The following is a 6646-nucleotide window of genomic DNA, read 5'->3' on the forward strand; positions in this document are numbered from 1 at the left end:
AACTTTTAACAGAATAGAGTACGTATGGCTAACTAAACACATGCCCCACCCCCCATTTACTTTACATTACTTTACTCCTTTCAAGTCCATGACCAAGCATCGTTTAAAAATGATGCTTTTGATGCTTTCATTGCACAAAGCAAAAGGTCAAGCCAAGGGGTCAGCATTCCTTTCTGAGTGACTGCAGGATAAACAAATGAAGCTATAGGGTTGACCCTCATAGGGTTGACCCTCTGGGCATATAGAGAACAGATAACTAACATACCCCTGGGTTCATTTAAACATTTACAGTTCCTCGCCCAACACTTCATAAACAACTAGTCTGGTGTACTGTAGCCTATGACAGGGACGTGCACACATAAGACATCACTGGGGGCTTCAGCCACTGCCCCTTTTACCCGTCTGTAAAACAACTGCCCCTTTTACCCGTCTGTAAAACAACTGCTCTTTTTACCCGTCTGTAAAACAACTGCCCTTTTTCCCCGTCTGTAAAACAACTGCCCCTTTTACCCGTCTGTAAAACAACTGCCCCTTTTACCCGTCTGTAAAACAACTGCTCTTTTTACCCGTCTGTAAAACAACTGCCCTTTTTCCCCGTCTGTAAAACAACTGCCCCTTTTACCCGTCTGTAAAACAACTGCCCCTTTTACCCGTCTGTAAAACAACTGCCCCTTTTACCCGTCTGTAAAACAACTGCTCTTTTTACCCGTCTATAAAACAACTGCCCTTTTACCCGTCTGTAAAACAACTGCCCTCTCCAGACCGCAAATTCATACTACATGGTGAAAGAAATGCAAAATGCCACTCCTTTCCATGCCATGCTGAAAGGAAGGCAGCATTCAGGAGAATTGCTTTTTTCCCCGAAGTCTCCTGAACTTGAACAGTATTTTGCGTTGAACAAATTTGTCTAGAAATCCATGCCGTTAAAGACTTGGAAAAGACTTGCGTATAGTAGTTTACTATTATCCAGTGCAAATCTTCATCTCATTCGTTTTAAACCGTGCAGAAGGTACTTCTGAGTCAGTGTCAGAGACTCATTATTTTTCGTGCATAAAAATAAATCATCCTCTTAGTCTTCCCGTTACAGTGAATGATGGTGCATTTTGAGAGACGTTCTGCTGTCTGTCTGACTAACATCATTCACTACTGAGTTTAAGAGCTAAACTAAATTATGCAAGTCATTGAAACAGCCCCATCTAATTCTCACACAGGCTGAATAGGGACCATAAATAATTATTTAGTTGAATCTTCAGGAATTGAGGATCTGTTGAGATCCTAGATCCTAAAACCACATTGTGCCATACAGTATATGGTTCTTGTGTGTTTCCCAACCCAGTGGTGGGTTCCAGGGACCCACCCTTACAGGTCTGGAAGAGTTATTAGAGTCCTTGAAATTCAAAAGTTTGAGAACCACGTGTCCTCACCCTAGTCAATAATATCACCCCCCCCCCACAAACACACACACACACACACACACACACACACACACACACACGCCACCGAGAAATATCGATGGGACCTGCTGTGTCAGCAAAGAAGAGTCATCTGGGAAAATATAAATAAAAATGAATAATGTTCACTGTAGAGGTCGCGGGGTAATAATAAATGGTACACAGTCAGGATTTGGGGCTATATAAGCCTTTTAGAAGCTGTATCACAGTTAAACATATCAAAGACAATCCATGTTGTTCACATGAACACACACTATGCTCCCAATTAGCCCAGACATTGGCCTCCAGCTTAGGCACACACACGTTTGTCAACCTGCCACTGGAACATGCAAGTTGACATTCACACTGAGTAAACAAAGAGGACTTCATAGTATGGTTACAGTATGAGTTATGTAACTGTTGTAACAGATGGGAGCTCTGGTTGTCAGTAGTCAGGCACATCATAATATCATGATTCATGATAGAAGTGTTGTATGGCCCGTGGCCCGTAGCACTTGCCCTAGCCTAGCCCATTAGATAGCACTTCATGTAGACTAAAGTATTTGCGACAGACTTATAGCAATTGTTACGTAGACAGCACTAGAATTGCATTTTATGTAGTCATAGCACTTTACTATACACATGCATATTGTATAATATATAGTGTGTATAGTTGACATAGATACTCCACTGTTACGTTCTGAGTTTACATGATTCATGACAACTACTTTTTATATATGTGATGTTATGCCATGCTTTTGTTTTTGCTTAATGTAAGTCACTCTGGATTAAGAGCGTCTGCTAAATGCCTAAATTGTAAATTGTATGGTGGCAACAACCAAATGGACCTATAATAATAATCAAGCAAAGATCTCAAGTCCTTGGTAGTGAGATAAAAATGTTTCCTATAGGGCTACTACTACTACTACTACTACTACTACTACTGTATAATGAAATCCACTTCTAATTGGAGGAAAAGTATAGCCCAAAACTGCATAGATAATCATAGAGCATGGCTTACATTGACATGATAAACAAACACTTTCATTACATTCATTCTTCTCACACTACCACATTATCTTGAACGATATCACATTGAATTATAAGTCTATATATGCCAGAGTTAACACTCTCACCATGCGTGCCGCATAGTGTGCATTTCATTAACCTTTCTCATACTTTAACCCATTCTGGGCGGGGAGGGAACACCCTTTTGGTGTTTCAAGCATCATGTTGTACTTTGGCTATTGACAAATAGCAGATCTACAAGCTCATAGCGCGGCACTGAGTGCCGCGCTATGAGCTTGTAGGTCTGCTATTTTTGAAAAATCGTGAAAATGTGGCCCAAATGTTTGAATTATATTCTTTCAGAGTGAACGTTTTTGACTCATCTTTGCTTCTGGGTGGTCCCTATAGAACAACATGTTTTGAGATGGGGGGTCGGTGGCCAATTGCATATATTATTGGGGGTCCTTAGATATTAGAAACAAGGATGTAAAAGACATTTGTAGAATCGTCTTAGGGTGTAAATGGGTTAAGGCAGCCTATACTGTAGCTACAGTACGGCTGTCGCACAATCAATACCAACCCGTATGGAGCAGGGTTATTGTGTGTCTACACTGTACATTACTGTATATATTATTGGACAACTTTATGAAAACCAAACAGGCTGCACTGGACAAATGCAGGCATTATACTTATAGCTCAATAGAAATACAGAAGCCTAGCAGACCTATAGCCTATAGCAGTGGTTTTTCAACCAGTGGTCCGGGGACCACCAGGTGGTCCTTGAGGGGGTTCCAGGTGGAGGTGGTCCCCCATGCTAAATGAGGGACCCTTAATAGATCTTTAACTCTTGAGAATGTAAAATGAAACCAAAATGGACGTGTCTCAAGAGTTCAATTATTGTTAAACTGCATTAGGCTACTTAATTTATACCAGAAGTCTACACAATTATATAGAATGTTGAAGAATTGTTATTTTTGATCAATGCTTAATGGTAGGCAGGCTACCAACATCAATACAGCATATGGAATAGTGGGAAATATCTTTATTTAAAATATTCTTAATTAGTTTTGGGTCTGAGAGGCCAAATGTCATCAAATGGTGGTCCGTGGCTCAAATGGAGAATAATTAAAGACCTTTGATGTGAAAATGGTACTGTAAACCACTGTGTTAGCAGAACTAGACTGACTATAATATGAAAGCACCGCCTGCAGCCTGGAGAGACATGCATGAAGGCAGAACCTCTGCCTGACACAGTGCGGCACATGCTGGCTCTATTTGGACCTTTATAGTGCCTGTGTGTACCCTTTTAACACTCTAGTATGGTGTGTACTAGTGTAGCCTACTGCGGTAACCGTCCCGAGACAGACAGCACACTGCCGGGGGTCGGAAATATAGCAGATCTGCAAGATCACAACACGGGGGCGGATGCCGACGATGTGAGCTTGTAGATCTGTATTATATGACTGACGTCCGCCTGTTCGGCACGTACACGCGACACCGCCGTGCGACGAAGTATAAATCAATCTTCTTTAACATGCTGTCAGATTATCATAGTTTATATATTTTTTTTAAACGGTAGATTATTCTAAAACTAGATTCGGATTGTGTTTTGTATCACTATACCCAGCGTCGCATAAAGCCAGTTGCTCTAGGCTGCCAATGTAGACAATATGGGCAATATGATGACAATATTTAAAGGCAAAAAGTCTAAAATATTAGAATGTCTTAATATGCTTGTTAACCTACAGAATTAGACGGCTATTAGCCTACACACACACACACACACACCGCGCAGACAGAATTACCCCGAGGGGGGGGAATTAAAACAATGCTTACCTTAATCGAGTGGAAATCCAGCGTTCCCCTGTCGCGCACCGCACACACGCAGCACTGAACGAGCTCTGTACGTGCGTGCGTGTAGCAGGAGAGTGCGTGAGTCACTGTGTCAGCTCTCTCTCTCCCTCTCCCTCCCTCCCTCTCTCTCTCTCTCTCTCTCCCTCCCTCTCTCTCTCCCTCTCTCGCTCTCTCTCTCTCTCTCCCTCTCCCTCCCTCCCTCTCTCTCTCTCTCTCTCTCTCCCTCCCTCTCTCTCTCCCTCTCTCGCTCTCTCTCTCTCCCTCTCCCTCCCTCCCTCTCTCTCTCTCTCTCTCTCTCCCTCTCCCTCTCTCTCTCTCCCTCTCCCTCTCTCTCTCTGACCAAGCCTCCGCAGCAGCCCGCTCTAATGCATTGCCAATTTATTCTAGTCAACGATATTGTCTCTGGTCTGGTGACGGTCAAGGAAACGACTTTAACAACAACGCGTCGACTATATTAGATCACTTTCTTGTAAGCTTTTACCCTGCAGGTCTGCACCATGCGTCTCCCCTTTTAAGGACACGTGTGGGAAATATTAATTGATTGATTGGTTGGTTGATTGATTGATTCAACCAGTCATTTGATGCATAATCCGAGCGGGCGGATGGAAAATTCAGTATGAATAAACTTCTAATACCGGTAAATGACTCCATCCATGTATTGTCCATAAAAAAATAAATGCAATGGCTCCACCAAGCGGCCAACATTCGCGTTGCACGATAAAGCAATTCTATATCATTGGGGAGGGAGAGCCATGCAGTGTGTGTGTGTCCCGCGCGTGCGTGTGCGTGTGTGATCTGCACGCACCACTGCTGTTAATTATGCAGTAAGTGATTTATTCAAACAAACGTTTGTAATAAATTAATATCAATTAATTAATGTACATGTTCGGGAGGATATCATAGCCTATATGTATTTTATATTTAACGAGAGTAAATAGGACTATATTACACAGGTGGTGCTCAACCTTTTTCTTGTCAAGGACCCCCAGAATTATCTGTATTTAAGCACGGACCCCCCATCTGAAAATATACCGAACGATTTGCGGAGCGGTCTTGATATCGGAAGGTCGCTATAGTTCGTATCCCCGGACCGGCACGTTAAAATTACCTGAAAAGTGCCCTTGGACAAGGCATTGAACCTCTACCATGAAATGTTCTATGAGCAGGGCCTGGCTGTAAACAAGTTCTTGAGCTTAGTCCAGTTACCCTGACGGCCAAGCTACACCAGGCAATTTTGTGCGCGTGCGTATGCGTTTACTGCACGTGTTTACTGTGCGCGTACAGTGTGTTTGGATAGGACCAATATATGCCAGTGATACCAGCTACACCAGACGCACGGATACCGCGGGCCATCCTACGCGTGCTCTAGAAATAGGATCGGTTCTAATTTTTTTACGTGTGTATGCCCCATACACGCGTATCTATATATCCTCCCGGAAGGTCCCGCACAAATCTGCCGCGCGCCACAGATCTGGTGTAGCCGCGGGGCATTTCGCACGCATACTTTGTGCGTGCAGTGTGCTTATACGTCAAACGCACACATGCCCGGTGTAGCTTGGCCGTGAGTAAATATAGTAACTTTGCTTTCTTTTTTTTAACATGACGCTTAAAACACCAAAAAGGGCTTCCTGTCCAGAACGGGTTCAAAACAAGTCAGTCCAAGTGAAGTTAATTTAATTCACAAATACTGTAGAACAATCAGTCAGAAGGTGCAGCGTTGTAGACTCATTATATTCCACAAAATCTCCCAACGTTTCCAGAAGTGAGGTTTGTATGGGTTTCACTTTGTTCAGTCCTTAGTGACGCTCAAAGAACTATGGCAGACTATGAGGCAGACTATGAGGAGACTATGAGGAGACTATGAGGAGACTATGAGGCAGACTATGAGGAGACTATGAGGCAGACTATGAGGAGACTATGAGGAGACTATGGCAGACTATGAGGAGACTATGGCAGACTATGAGGAGACTATGGCAGACTATGAGGAGACTATGGCAGACTATGAGGCAGACTATGAGGAGACTATGAGGAGACTATGGCAGACTATGAGGAGACTATGGCAGACTATGAGGAGACTATGGCAGACTATGAGGAGACTATGGCAGACTATGAGGAGACTATGGCAGACTATGAGGAGACTATGGCAGACTATGAGGCAGACTATGGCAGACTATGAGGAGACTATGGCAGACTATGAGGCAGACTATGGCAGACTATGGCAGACTATGAGGAGACTATGGCAGACTATGAGGAGACTATGGCAGACTATGAGGCAGACTATGGCAGACTATGAGGAGACTATGGCAGACTATGAGGAGACTATGGCAGACTATGAGGAGACTATGGCAGACTAT

At 43.4% G+C, this 6646-nt stretch overlaps 1 protein-coding gene across 9 annotated transcripts in view; it reads right to left on the reverse strand.

Annotated features, from left to right (window-relative positions):
• Window positions 1-4312, reverse strand: part of sorbs1 (sorbin and SH3 domain containing 1) — an 82164-nt gene extending 77852 nt beyond the window's left edge. For all 9 annotated transcript variants that reach the window (XR_013965287.1, XM_080782224.1, XM_080782223.1 and 6 more), the window contains exon 1: window positions 4275-4312. The gene's annotated coding sequence lies outside the window, so the exon portion shown is untranslated. The remainder of the gene's footprint in view (window positions 1-4274) is intronic.
• Between the last annotated feature and the right edge of the window lie 2334 nt (window positions 4313-6646).

This window comes from Protomyctophum bolini (assembly GCF_963924005.1).
Source record: "Protomyctophum bolini genome assembly, chromosome: 14".
Classification (NCBI taxonomy): domain Eukaryota; kingdom Metazoa; phylum Chordata; class Actinopteri; order Myctophiformes; family Myctophidae; genus Protomyctophum; species Protomyctophum bolini.